A 15,310-nucleotide genomic window follows, 5' to 3' on the forward strand; every position below is an offset into this window, starting at 1 on the left:
GAGTATAAATTTCTCCTATCATAGACTCAGAAGGGTAAAAATGGAACTTCATTTTACTAATTGTTATTATTTTATTATTGAAATATAGTATAGTTGACAATGTTTTATTAGTTTGAGGTGTGCGACACAGTGATCTGATAATTCTGCACGTTTCTTAGTGCTCACTCTTTAAATGCAATCGCCACCTGTCACCCTACAGTTAATTACAATTTTATTGGCTGTATTCACTAGGCTGTACTTTTCATCTCCACAACTTATTTATTTCGTAACTGGAAGTTTGTGCCTCTTACTCCCCTTAGTCTGTTTGACCCACTCCCCACTCCCTCACCAGAGCAACCACCAGTTTGTTCTCTGTATGAAGAGTCTGTTTGGTTTTTTGTTTGTTTCTTCATTTGTTTTGGGTTTTTGTTGTTGTTGTTATTGTTGTTTTGTTTTACATATAAATAAAATCATATGGTATTTGTCTTTCTCTCTCTGACTTATTTCACTCAGCCTAATAGCCGCTAGGCTGATTTGAATGTTGCCCGTCAACAACATTCATGTTGTTGCAAATGGCAAGAACTTCTGCTTTTTTATGGGTGAATAATATTCAATTATGTATATACCACACCTTCTTTATCCCTTTATCAGTGGACACTTGCGTGGTTACCATATCTTGGTTGTTGTAAACAATGTTGCAATAAACATAGGGGTGCATATAGCTTTCAAGTTAGTTTTCTCCTTCTCTTTGGATAGATAGCCAGGAGTGATGTTATTAGATCATATCGTATTTCTAATTTCTTGAGTAACCTCCATGCTGTTTTCCACAATGGCTGCCCCAACTTATATTCCTACCAGTAAGGCACAAGGATTCCCTTTCTCCGCATCCTCACCAACACTTATTATCTATTGCCTTTTTGTTATTAACCTTTCTGAGAGGGGTAAGGTGATATCCTGGTTTTGATTTGCATTTCCCTGATGATGAGTGATGCTGAACATCTTTTCATGTGTCTGTTGGCCATCTGGATGTCTTCTTGGGAAAATGTCTATTCAGGTCCTCTGCCCATTTTTAAATCAGATTGTTTGTTCTTTTGGTCTTTAATTGCATAAATTCTTTATATATTTTGGTTATTAACCCCTTATCAGATATATCATTTGCAAACGATCAACCCATTCTGTAGGTTGCCTTTGTGTTTTGTTGATGATTTCCTTTGCTGTGCTAAATCTTTTTTTTGGTGTAGTTCCACTAGTTTAATTTTACTTTTGTTCGTTTGCTTGAGAAGAGAGATCCATAAATACACGTTGCTAAGGCTAATGTCCAAGAGACTACCGCCTATGTTTTCTTTTAGTTTTCTGGTTTTATATCTCACACTAATTTTTAACTTGAGTCCTTACTGTCTCTTTTTGCAAACTTGATCTAGTCTCAGATAAATTTAATCAGACCCAGTGAGGTTTTGTTTTCTTTGTTTTGTTTTTCCAAAGTTCATTAAGATCTCCTGGTCCCCTTTTTCTTGGGTGCAGGTCTAGTCACATTCAGAGGACCTCCCCCTTTTTTCCCAGGAGATGATGTTATCAAATTGGACCCACTTAAGTGCAGTTTGCTGTAATGGGGAGGAGCTTATCCTGAGACCCTCCCACTGCATTGTCCCCCTGTATTAGCTTTCTACTGCTGCATAAATAACAAAGTGCCACAAACTTAGTGGTTTAAGGCAATACTCACTTGTTAGGTCACAGTTTTACATGTTAGAAGTCATGCATGGCATGGCTGGTTCCCCCACTCAAAGTAAGGCCAAGACCAAGGTACTGGCAAAGTTCTTGTCTGGAGGCTCTAGGGAAAATTCACTTCCAAGCTCATTCTTGTTGCTGGCAGAATTCAAATCCTTGTGGTTACGGAACCAAGATCCTGGCTTCTGTGCTGGCTCTTAGCTGAGAGGGGCTCTCAGCTCCTAGACCTCATCCCTGTCCTTTCCAGAGATGTTTCTCCGTCTTCAAGCCAGCAAGAGCACACCAATCCTTCATAGGCTTTGAATTTCTGACTTCCTCTTCTGTAACCAGATGGAAAAAACTCTCTGCTTTTAAAGGGCTCATGTGATTAGATACCATGTTTGCCTTCAGAGACTCTCCCTATCTTGATGCCAGCTGATCCAGAAACTTAATTTTATCTGAAAAACATCCACACAGCAGTTCTGAGACCAGTGTTTGAAGACATGTGTCCACCAGGGCTAGGAATGGAGAGCAGCAATCTTAGAACTCTGCCTACCACACCTTCCAAGGTAAATTTCCATGAACCACAGCTGGGTCAACAACTGTGCATATCATACCTTCTGATATTGGATCTCCCGGTCCTGCAGTGAGCCTGGGCAGTTCCTTGGCACAGGCTCTTTCTCCCTGTTCTAGCTAATTTCCAGAAGTGAGGAAGGCAGGAGTAGGGGCTGTAAGAGAAGCTGACCCCCAGTGCATTGGAAACTGCAGCTTGAGCCCGTCCCAAAGGGAGCTGGGACAGTCTTTCAGAGCCCAGACCAAAACAAGAAGACGGGCTTGTGTATGCCCCACATCAGCCTGTTACTGACCAGGAGCCACCTCCTGGGGACGGGAATGAGGCATAAGCTCAGGGGAGACAGTCTTCTGTGGCAGAGGGCAGTCTCCAGGGAGGGACCATTGGTGGATGAGGCAGTTGTTTCCAGGTGCTAGAAGACCAGTCCTGGTTCCAAAAGTGAGACCCCTAGCTACTCTACGAGAACATCCACTCCATGCAACTTTTCTTCTTTCCACTTGTTCTACATCAGACCTTTTGAATGTATAAGTCAAAAACTTGGGCACGTTTGTTATCTGTCTTTGCTGTGCCTGAGCTAATAAAATGGTTTCATATTTTATGAATCATTCTGCCAAGGGGAAAGAGATAAACAGTTGTCCTCTGCTTTGCAAAAATCACTTTATGGGTGCCTGGGTGGCTCAGTCCGTTAAGCATCGGCCGTTAGCTCAGGTCGTGATACCAGGGTTCTGGGATCGAGTCCTGCATTGGGCTCCCTGCTCAGTGGGGTGCCTGCTTCTCCCTTCCCTGCTCCCCCTGCTTGTGTATGCTTTCTCTCTCACTCGCTCGCTCGCTCTATCAAATAAGTAAATAAAATCTTTTTTAAAATTTCACATTATGCCACTTGGCTTTTAAAAAAGATCTACATTAGTACCTGTTTCGCTAACTAAAAGAAACCCAAAGAGATTTTTTTTGCTCTTACCCAAAAAGACAAAAAGCAAAAATAGCATTCAGCATTTGTTTTGCAACGAGCCCAGCAGGTACAGAGGCAGCACAAACGCCAAGCAGCAAGACCGGCCCTGCCCAGCTACTTCCCCAGGAGCTACACTCAGCATCTCAGCATCTCAGCATCCCGCATCATAGCTCTGAACAGTCCATGAGCATGTGCTTTACCTACATTTATCTGCTGCACTCCTTAGCAAGATGTGTGCTAAGGAATCAGAAAAGCCCAAGAGAAGTCTAGAAACATTCAAATTTTTCTCTGTATAAATTAATGGTAATTGCTTCTTTGCTCTATACCATTTTGGCTTTGGAAATGTTTCATAGGATCGTTTTACTTTCAGACCACAGGGTGAAATCTGTGTTCAAATGTATACTATACATTATTGTTAATTTTATGAATAATAACATTTTATTGATTTTTATATTTGTGAATATACTATTTTACTGGGGTTTTTTTTCCCCCTTATGTCAATAAAAACTTAAACCAGCTCCAATCCTTTCTGGACAGAATGAGAAATAAAATATGAAATGTTTGTTTATGGGTTCTCATGGGTTCACTTTACAACCTAGGTTCTGTGTTCTAACTCAGTTTTTCCCATGAAAACTATAGGCTAAATGCTTTGCTCCCATTTGCCTCTCCTCATCAGTCACAGGCTTTTTGAAGCCTATCTCCCCCTCTATCTCCAGCACACAGTGCTCCACAGATGATGTATCTGACCCTCTTCTGATATAAATAAGTACATAAATAAGACTCTCATAGTTTTCTATTGAAGAATACATCCCATGCCTTTAACCCTGATGGATACAAAAATTAAATTAGATGGAAAAATGAGATAGGGCAGGCATTTGGACACATTTATTGGGAAATCTGGAAGCTCCTGCTATTAACTCAGGCTACAGAAACGGGCTATAAAATTCATGCACTGTTCATAGACAAGCTCACAAACCTGCATTTTTACCTATAGGAGCCACAAGCATGTGGGGTTGCTTTGGTCCAGTGTGCATGTCCTTTAGGGCATCCAGCAACAAAGACCACTATTCGGGTGACCTCCAGAAGTCACTCACTGGGACACCTGGGTGGCTCAGTACGTTGGACGACTGATTTCGGCTCAGGTCATGATCCTGGAGTCCCGGGATCGAGTTCCGCATCAGGCTCCCAGCCCCACAGGGAGTTTGCTTCTCTCTCTGACCTTCTCCTTGCTCATTCTCTCTCTCACTGTCTCTCTCTCAGATAAATAAATAAAATCTTTAAAAAAAAAAAAAGAAGAAGAAGAAGTCACTCGTGCCCTGGAGCCAGGGGTCTTGCTGAGTCAGGCAGGGGTCTTGGAAAATACTCGTGATGACCCCACCCAGTCGCTCCTCAGATGTTATCTCCTGGGCTGAAACACTCCAAACAAATCATGAACTCCTTGACCTTTACAATGAGGCCATTCATTATCTGCTCTGTAAGGTGTGTGTAAGGGAGGAGCTGTAGGTCCTAGCCAGAAGAAAGTCAGCAGAAAAGCAGTGTTTCATGGAGTCCTTTCAGTTTTGTTTTTTTTTTAATCTCAGTACCACTTCTAGAAATCGATTGTATGAATACACTTGTCCATGTATGAAAATATTTATGTACAAAATTATCTATCTATAGTGCTTTTTTTTTTTTTTTTTTTGACATAGAGATAGAGATCGCAAGTAGGCAGAGCAGCAGGCAGAGGGAGAGGGAGAAGCAGGCTCCCTGATGAGCAGGGAGCCTGATGTGGGGCCCAATCCCAGGACTCTGGGATCATGACCTGAGCAGAAGGCAGTTACTAAACCAACTGAGCCACCCAGGCACCCCTATCTATAGTGCTGTTTTTAATAGCAAAATATTGGAAATAATCTAAGTGTTCATCAGTGGGAAAGTGGCCAGATAAATTATGCTAAATCTGTCCAATAAAAAGAATCCATATTCATATACTATAAAATGAAACAGGAAGCTTTAACGTACTTCTATACCATAAAGTAAGTGAAGAGGAAGGCACAGCAAAGTGGGCATTGTGTGCTAACAGGTTTGTAAAAGGAGGGGGAGTGTGGGTTTGCAACCTCAGTAAGGAACACCACACCTGGGTGGTTAAAACAGAAACTTTTTTCACAGTTCTGGAGGCTAGAAATTTGAGATCAAAGTATTGGCAGGACTGTTTTTTTTCTGAACCTGTGTCCTTGGCTTGTAGCTCTCCCTCAGTCTTCACATGGTCTTCCCTCTGTGTGTGTCTGGGTCCTATTTCCTCCTCCCAGAAGGACAAACTTTGTTGAGAATTAGGGACCACCCATAGGACCTTGTTTTAGCCTAATCACCTCTTTAAAGGCCTTATCTACAAATAGAGTCTCATTCTGAGGTACAAATGAAATGCGGGTGGGGGTGGGGAGACAATTCAGGGGAGAAAAGAAAGATAGAGATACACGCTTGTGTATGCATAAAAGACCTATGGAGTACACACAAGAAAGGAAATCAATATTATTTGTCTTCAAGGAAGGGCCTGGGATGGCTATGGGGTTGGGAAGCAGGGGGATGTTTCAGGTTATTCCCTCTAGAACCTTCTGAATTTTGTATTATTGCTTTTGCTATGTATCAAAAGAATATACAAATTTTAAAAAGTTTAAATCAAGAAGCTGAGTTGGCATTTAGGACTTCAGACTCTATCTGGCATGTTACAGGAAGACTGTTCCTGTGCTGATGAAGTAACCAGTCCTTACATTCTTCAAGGACAATAATTGCCTGCCTGGCACTTCCATAATGGAAATAAAGCTACTGTAAGCCAATGTTGTCACAAGATGAATGCTTCCTATTTCAAAAGGAAGCATCTGAACATTTATCTATTTTCAGAGTCCAATTTTCTGTGACAACAGCATTTTCCCATGGCTAACTTCAATGTACAGGCTAATGTGTTTGTAGCTGACAACTGTTTTACAAATTGTGTGTGTATAACATAATGATGTATGTTCACTTAGGCTAAGATATGTGTAATTGAACAACATTTTTATGTTAGCCATAGTTGAAATAATATGTCCTGTAGTGTTGTAAGATGGGGAAATAAAGCTCTGTCTTAATAAATCTCAGTGTTGAGAATAAATTTCCTGACATTGAGAAGTTGAAAAGATCTAGAGTATAGACAATAGGACTGGTAATACTACTACACCCCAGGATATTTTGAGGGATAATCATAGTAAGTAGTACAGTGGTGCAATTGTTCAGTGTTACATATTTGCCAAGTGTTTTTGTGCATTGTTCACTTAATGCCTTCCTACTACTCTTTGAAGCCTAGATTTTCAGTCCAATCTTATAGATGAAAAATGTGAAGCAGTGTAGCAAGAAAATGGTCAGCATCAATCCTGAGTCTTTGAGCAATTCAAAGGCTGTTTGTTATATGTATTTAGAAATATTGTCAATTTTTTACAGAAATTGGTACAACCTCAATTTGGCCAATGGATCTCCCCAAGTGCCGAGAAAATGTCATTCAGAGACCAAAACACGGTGTAGAAAGCACACAAGTAAAAACAAAATCTATACAGTGCGTGGTCACTTATTTATTGAGTGATTATTAGCGATAATTACGGCATACAAAGTATTTTCACATACCTTGTCTCATTTTATTCTTACCATGGGAAATGTGTAGGACAGTTCTTATCACAAATCCTCAAAGAAACATTATATTAATATTAAAAGGTCTTTAATAATATGAAGCCTGTCTTATTTTCTGTGTATGCTCCTGAATGCTCCAATACATACCCACAGATGACTCTAAATCCCTACAGACCACAAAACCCAAGTATGTGATAGAACTCTAATGACAGAGCAGTAACTGAACATGAAACACTTTTCTTATCCCAAGGAATTTTAAATATTAAACAATTGGGGCACCTGGGTGGCTCAGTGGGTTAAGCCACTGCCTTCAGCTCAGGTCATGATCTCAAGGTCCTGGGATCGAGTCCCGCATCGGGTTCTCTGCTCAGCAGGGAGCCTGCTTCCCTCTATCTCTCTCTCTGCCTGCCTCTCCTTCTACTTGTGATCTCTCTCTGTCAAATAAATAAATAAAATCTTTAACAAAAAAAATATATATATATATATATATTAAACAATCCACACTATAAAGCGTTGCAAGGCAGGTCTAGCCTCTCTCCAAGGTCCTGAGGAGGGTCCCTGCCCACAGTCACTGCGTGTCATAATGGACTGATTTGTACTTGAAAATACACATTCCTTAGCCTCTGTTAGCAGTTTGAAAATTTGACTGCAATTGTGACAACAGGAATTCGCTTGAGTTGCCTATGGACTAACCAGCTCAGTCATGGCCCTGTTTGACTACAGACCCAGCTGACATGATTAGGAGCAGAAGGACCACCCAACTAAGTAGGCAGGATCGAGAAAGATAATAAAACAATTGTTTTAAGCCACTGAGTTGGAGTGGCGGTGGAGGGGAGCACTGTTGGCCAGCAAAACATAACTGAGACACTGACCCAGACAAATTCCATCAGAAGACACAGCCTATATCCATTTATTTAGTAAATTCTGATCATCTACTCAGAGGTAACCATCTCCCCTACCACCTCCAGTCTCCTGTGCTCTTCCTAGCAAACACTGCACCACCATCTATGGGGTGCCCAGCCCAGCAGCCCCACGGCTGGGGAGAGGAAAGTAATGCCCGCTCAGAAACCACTTACGAAATGAGTGAATAAATGGATCTATGCAGTTCCACAGACTGCTGTGTGCTCCCACATTCCATTCCCCCGGCTGCCTCTTTTATCCCTAACACTATGCACCACTCATAACTGATGAGCTGAACCCCTGATCTTCAAGACTAAGCTGGAAGTCACCTTTTCTAAAGCATGCTTCAGCTACCCACACCCCCATCCCAGTATTAAGGCCCTTTCTTAAGCCCATCCTTAGAGAAGGATGAAGAAAAAAGCCCAGATAAGGAGTTGAACTTCAAATTACTGTTTTAAACGGAGAGGGCTGGGAGAGAGGGAGGGACATTCTAAAGTGTGTGTTACAACCAGCGGGAATCTCATCCAGTACTGGAAGAGCTCAGTCACAGATGAGAGGGTAGCATTGGTTTTGTACATCTGAAATAGTGGGTAAATTTTGATTCCAACTACATAGAGCCAGCCCGGGTGACCTTGGCCAGGTGGTTAACCTCTCCATTAACGTGAGGATAACGCACCCACGCTATAGCCACATGGTGAGAACGAAAGGACCTAAGACCTTCTAGGAATGGTGCTAGAACAGGAGTCAGCCCTGCAAATGGGACAGGTGCCACCTTGCCCTCTGGGATAACACCACTACATTCCCACACCTGATTGTCTGCCCTGTGCTGCTATCTAGGCATCTAGCTCACTAGTCCCTGGGCAACTCAAAGACAAGAACTCTCTTACTCACTTACGTGTGCTTGGCACTGAGCACAGCGCTGGGCATGTTTGTTGAAGGAAGTTATCCCGAAAGATAATGATAAGCAGGCTTAAACCTGGGGCCTCCAGAAGGACTGGCAGGCAGCTGAGAGAATAAGGCTCCAGGGACTCGTGCTGGCTCCCTGCCTTCTGGAGCCTGCCTCTGTCCCTGGGGAGCGAGGCTGGACCGCCCCTATGGGGCCGGGGACTGCCGACGGAAACTAGGAGTCTGGTACTGAGGGTCACGCCGGTCAAGCCACTTCTGTTCACTAAGACTGTCAGATGTTAATGGCATGAGGACGCTGGCCATCTGCCCTTGGAACCCGAACAGCTGCCAGGCAGAGAGAGATGTACCGTCTATTTACCGAGAGCCTGAAGGGGAAGCTTAAGGTCTAAGAAATGAGTGAGTAAAGAGCCAGGCAGGAAGGGGCGACGGGGATGAACTTGACTGATGAGAATAACTAATGAAACTGTGCGTTTACTCTAGCTGGGCAGTACGCCCAGACCGGCTCTGCAGTATCTCCTCCAATCTCGACAGCAACCCTCCTAAGAAGGTATTCTTAATCCTAATTTGCAATTGCACAAACGAAAGTCACAGAGTTCAGATAATTTTCCCAGGGACACAGCAAGGGGTGGGCAGTCTGAGCCCCCAGGGAGGAACACCCCACAATCTCACACACATCGCCCACAGCCCTGGGACAGCCCCAGCTGGGGCCTAATCGCGCATCTCATCTTTCTAACTAGACCAGAAATTGCAACATCTCTTTGTAACTTCCCTTCCACCGTACCTGTGCAAACAACTCTCATGCAATTAGGCTACAGAGGGAGGGGGGTGCCGGACCCCAGACCCAGCTCCGTAGCTCTCTGACCTGAGTGTGCCTTTCTGCCAAGTGCGATTAGTTGACCGCTAAGAGACTCCAGTTCCAACAGTCTACAATTCAGAACTGCTGGTCAAATGATCACCTTCACAGGACCGTACCCAGCCTATGCAGAGCTTATCTGTTTAAAAAGGTCACACTAGGGGTGCCTGAGTGGCTCAGTGGGTTAAGCCTCTGCCTTCGGCTCAGGTCATGATCTCAGGGTCCTGGGATCGAGCCCCACATCATCGGACTCCCTGCTCAGTGGGGAGCCTGCTTCCCCCTCTCTCTCTCTCTGCCTGCCTCTATGCCTACTTGTGTTCTCTCTCTCTGTCAAATAAATAAATAAAATATTTTTTTTAAAAGATTTTATTTATTTATTTGACAGACAGAGATCACAAGCAGGCAGACAGGCAGGCAGAGAGAGGGAGAGGAGGAAGCAGGCTCCCTGCGGAGCAGAGAGCCCGATGCGGGACTCGATCCCAGGACCCTGAGATCATGACCTGAGCCGAAGGCAGCGGCTCAAGCCACTGAGCCACCCAGGCGCCCAATAAATAAAATATTTTTAAAAATTTTTTAAATAAATAAAAAGTTCAGGCTAGAAATGTGTCCTTAGAACTAAGTATGCAGGATGAATGGCAGAGTCTGTCGCTGGCAGAAAAATATGAAAATAAACATGGATGCATCAAGTTCAGTAACCTTGAAGCTGGCTATGACCATCAGAAAAACTCAGCAAGGAGGGAACCAGCGGTCTAACTGACAGAGCCCAAGGCCGAGATTCACATGGAGGACACGTGCACCGTGAAAGTGTGTCCCTTGTTAGCAGTCTCTCCTTCTGATGGCTCAGCCTCCACGCTGAACTCTCGGGGAATCTCTTCACTAAGCAGCCCTCATCAATGGCATCAGCTCTATCTGTTTCATGCACACTCTAGTCCATGGGGCAACATAATATGGGGGAGATTTATTAAGGAAATAAAAAAACCTACAGATCTTACGACAAGGAAACCATAGCCTCGGCCAAGTTTAGCACACATCTCTCCTGAGCGTGTCTCGTATCCTCTGAGATTCAAGTGCCTGGTAGAGAAGTGATCTCCGAAGCAGCTGGCTCTCTTTGCAGCGCCTGGGGCCCCTGTGGACATCAGCACACAATATTGGTGCTCAGATCAATGTCTTTAACATTTTGCTCCAAAATGAACGAGACCCTAAGGAAAATAAGCAGCCCAATTTCTACTTGACAATCTACTTTACACTCTGGAGCGAATCAGACTTCCTGGCCAAATTCTTAGATTTTTAGCAGAACAACAAAAGTTTGGGAGACTTCGCAGTTTCTCAAGAACCTGTGGAGGGGCGCCTGGGTGGCTCAGTGGGTTAAAGCCTCTGCCTTCGGCTCAGGTCATGATCCCAGGGTCCTGGGATCGAGCCCCGCATCGGACTCTCTGCTCGGCAGGGAGCCTGCTTCCTCCTCTCTCTCTGCCTGCCTCTCTGTCTACTTGTGATCTCTGTCAAATAAATAAATAAAATCTTTAAAAAAAAAAAAAAAAGAAGCCGTTGAAATGACACGGCCACCTAGAAGTAGAAGGTGAATATGAAGGATATCTCAGTAACTCAAAGATCTGGGTGCCAGGCCTGCCTCCTCCTCTCTCCTGACAGGTTAACAACCTGCTTGAACCAAGGCCAGTTCTCCCGTATCATCGCCCAGGCACTGCTGGCGGTCGGCGAGTTCTGAGCCCCTGGCAGCACCTGTCTGGTGAGCTGGGCTGGTGTGCCAGCTGCTCTCTTGTCCCTCCTGCTGAGCACAGGGGACAGGCTTCCCCACCCCCATGCCTTCCAATCCACATCCTCCTTCCCACCACACACACACACACACACACACACACGCACGCACACTACTGTGGGGTGACAAATGAGCAATCAACTTAATTTCACTGCACTCAACAAGGACACGCACCAGATGGAAGGCCACAGAAAGTGCTGAGTGCCTTGAAAGGGGAGGGGTGGGCTGTTTGGGGGGGCTGTCACCATAACAACAGGAAAAGCACTGCTGAAGTTTCTATTCTGGGGCAGCCACTAATTACTATGAATGTTTCATTCGGCCCTGTGATCCGCTGTCCCCAAAGCAGCCTGTTACACCAGATGGCTTGTTTTCTTCTCTCTAGAAAGTTAGCCAAAGACCACAATTATGTTTGGTTGTTTTATTCTTTTTTAAAACACTGATGGGCTTAAGAAAGCTTTGCTTTTACATTGTATTCTTAGAGTTCAGATGCTTCAAGATTCTCTCCAAACAAACAGCGATCTGTGGGAAAGGAAGGCAGGCCCAGGAGCGTTAACTAATTCAGTGTTAGAACTTGTTTGGGGTGGGGAGCAGAGGCCATTTCAGCACCTAAATGACTAGAAATACTTAATATACTTAATAAGTCTCTCTTTTGACCCCTCTGACAAGTAGACAAATTATGAGATTATTTTTCAAAGTTAGGCTTTCCCCATTTATACATTAAAAATTTTGCTAAGATTCATCCCACAAAGGCTTAGCGTTGACATGAGGCCACCCTTCAAACCAAAACAGGACTGGATGCGTTGGGTCCCACTCTGGGGGCAAGCATGAGGCCAAGTTCATAGAAGGTTCATTGAACCAAGTTCATTGAAGGCCAACTTCAATCTATTTTTGAAGACCTATTGACATGAACTGTGTTCCATAAAGGTTTGAGGCTGCTGACCAAAAAAAAAGGAAAAAAAAGAAAAAAAAAAACTTATGACATTTAGAGATTAGTAAATATTTAAGGGAACAGAACTCAGAAAAACAGTGGGCATGAAAATAGTAAAACCAGAAGGGGAGTAACACAAAGAAACACACGCCATCTTGCTCTACATACCTGGTACAGGGAAAAAAATGCTATTGCAAGATAGTAATTTCTTCCAGAAGTTAAAGCAAACCAGACATTCATAAGAAGCAAACGTCTCCTGATACCGAGACCAGAGGGAGATGCGTCCCTCATCACCTCATGAAGAGGCACTATTGAAGAAGAAATTATTCCAGGCACTTGTTAGAGAATGGCCAGGCAGACTTTGTTCAGGGAACTCTAGTGACAGATGTAAGGACACTGTAGTGGGGGGCTGTAGTTCAGGGAGAGGTTGGGCTCAACTCCAAGTACAAGGGAAAGGGAGGATTGATAGGCAAGGAGCAGGGTGGGGGCAGGGGGCAGAGTTGGTGGATGGAAATTATGAGAGGAAACATCAGGCATAAGGGGGGGATTCTGGCTGAACAGGCCAGGCTGATCAGCCATCACTAGGGAGACATTGTGTGAGAGGAACCTATCACATAGGAAGGGTGATCAGATATCAAAGGGAGGGGATTCTTCCTAAACGTATCAGGACTCATGTGGATTTGTCAGACTTACCAGGATTCTTGCTAAAACTGGATGTTATGGAGACAAACACAGAAGCCCAAAAGGTTGAGGTCTGGCTGAGAAAGAGCTCAGAGGAGTCTGATCAGTTTGTCAAGGAGGGAATGTCTGTGGAAGCTCATGATGGCCCTTCTCTCGAAGTGGTCTCTCTGCAGGTTACGCATGTCTCAGAAAGTACCTCAGAGCTAGCTCTTATCTGAGGCAGCCAGATTCTCCGACTCAAGAGCCCAGCCCTTAGATCTTCTGATAGGAACCACCATCCACACTGGGGTCTGTCTTGTTCCCACCGCTCAGTAGTTCTGAATGGGGGAGGGGCAGAGAATCACTGCCTCACAGAGTCAAGACCAAGCGAGTGTCGTTTTAAAAGCATATTCATTATCATCATATAATGTTCTAGTTCAAGTCAGCAAAAAAATATTGTTAAGATAGGAATAAAAGAAATGAGTCGACAATAACCTTCTAGGCTCCGGAAATACCCAGAAGACAGTAATTCTCAGTCAGGGGGACATGATAGCATCTTCAGGATATGTGAAAGCTCTCTGTTAATCACAAGGATGGGAAGTCAAAAGCAATGAGATCGACTGTTGATTAGATAATTTAGTAGAGGAAGTACAGCACATCGAACAGAAGCTACACTTTTCAATGCTAGACAGTGCTCTGGCAAGTGTGCTGTTGAATCTTGCAGGGCCGTGTGCTCTAAAATTCAGAGGGAATTGCAAGGGAGCTCGAATGGCCGAGATAGTCTTGGAAAAGAAGAACAAAGTTGGAGGACTCACACCTCCTGATTTGAAAACTTACTGCAAAGCTATAGTAATCTGAAATAGGTGTGGCACCGGGCTTAAGGACAGCCATATAGACCAAAGGAATAGAACAGAGAGCCCAGAAATAAACCTTTGCATTTAGGGCCAAATGATTTTGACAAGGGTGCTATCATAACTCATTCCTACCTCCAAGGGTTATTATGAACGCTGTATAAAAGGAAGTCCACAATGAGAACACAGCCTTCTATATAGAGAAGCTACCCTCGGGGTATGAGACCACGTCGTCATTCCGCCTGTGAAGTGAATGCTCCCAAGACAGAGAGAAAGAATCTGGGCATCCCTACCTCTCTCCCCTCAGTCAGGATGCACAGCTGCGGGCCGTGATGGAGGCCAGTGAATGAGTGAATGAGCAAGTGAGTGAACATAGGACTGTTAAAGTGACCTATTGTCCAAGGGGTCATCCTCAGGTAAGAACAGCTCTGCAGCAATCTACACTTTCAAAGCCATCCCGATCAAAATACCAATGGCATTTTTCAAAGTGCTGGAACAAGCAATCCTAAAATTTGTATGGAAGCAGAAAAGACCCCAAATCGCCGAGGAAATATTGAAAAAGAAAAACAAAGCTGGGGACATCACGTTGCCTGACTTCAAGCTATACTACAAAGCTGTGATCACCAAGACAGCATGGTACTGGCTCAAATACAGACACGTAGACCAGTGGAACAGAATAGAGAGTCCAGATATGGACTCTCAACTCTATGGTCAACTAATCTTCAACAAATAATATCCAATGGGGGAGAAAAAAAAAACAGTCTATTCAATAAGAAGGTAATAGTCTCTTCAATAAGAATGGTGATGGGAGAATTGGGCAGCTACATACAGAAGAATGAAACTCTGGATCATTCTCTACACTATACACAAAGATAAACTCAAAATGGATGAAAGACCTCAATGTAAGACAGGAATCCATCAAAATCCTAGAGGAAAACATAGGCAGTAACCACTTCAACATCAGCCACAGCAGCTTCTTTCAAGACATGTCTCCAAAGGCAAGGGAAACAAAAGCAAAAATGAACTTCTGGGACTTCATCAAGATAAAAACTTCAGCATAACAAGGAAACAGTCAACAAAACAAAGAGGCAACCCACGGAATGGGAGAAGATATTCGCAAATGACACTACAGACAAAGGGCTGATATCCAAGATCTGTAAAGAACTTCTCAAACTCAATACCCAAAAAACAAATAAGTCAAAAAACAGGCAGAAGACATGAATAGACACTTCTCAAAAGACAAACAAATGGCTAACAGACACATGAAAAAATGTTCATCATCATTAGCCATCAGGGAAATTCTAATCAAAACCAGTTAGAAGGGGAAAAATTTGACAAGGCAAGAAACAACAAATGTTGGAGGGGTTGTAGAGAAAAGGGAACCCTCTTTACACTATTAGTGGGAATACAAACTAGTGCAGCCACTTTGGAAAGCAGTGTGGAGTTTCCTCAAAAAGTTAAAAATAGAGGGGCGCCTGGGTGGCTCAGTGGGTTAAAACGTCTGCCTTCGGCTCAGGTCATGATCCCAGGGTCCTGGGATCGAGCCCCACATCGGGGTCTCTGCTCAGTGGGGATCCTGCTTCTTCCTCTCTCTCTGCCTGCCTCTCT

Source organism: Neovison vison, chromosome 3, assembly GCF_020171115.1.
Source record: "Neovison vison isolate M4711 chromosome 3, ASM_NN_V1, whole genome shotgun sequence".
Taxonomy (NCBI): domain Eukaryota; kingdom Metazoa; phylum Chordata; class Mammalia; order Carnivora; family Mustelidae; genus Neogale; species Neogale vison.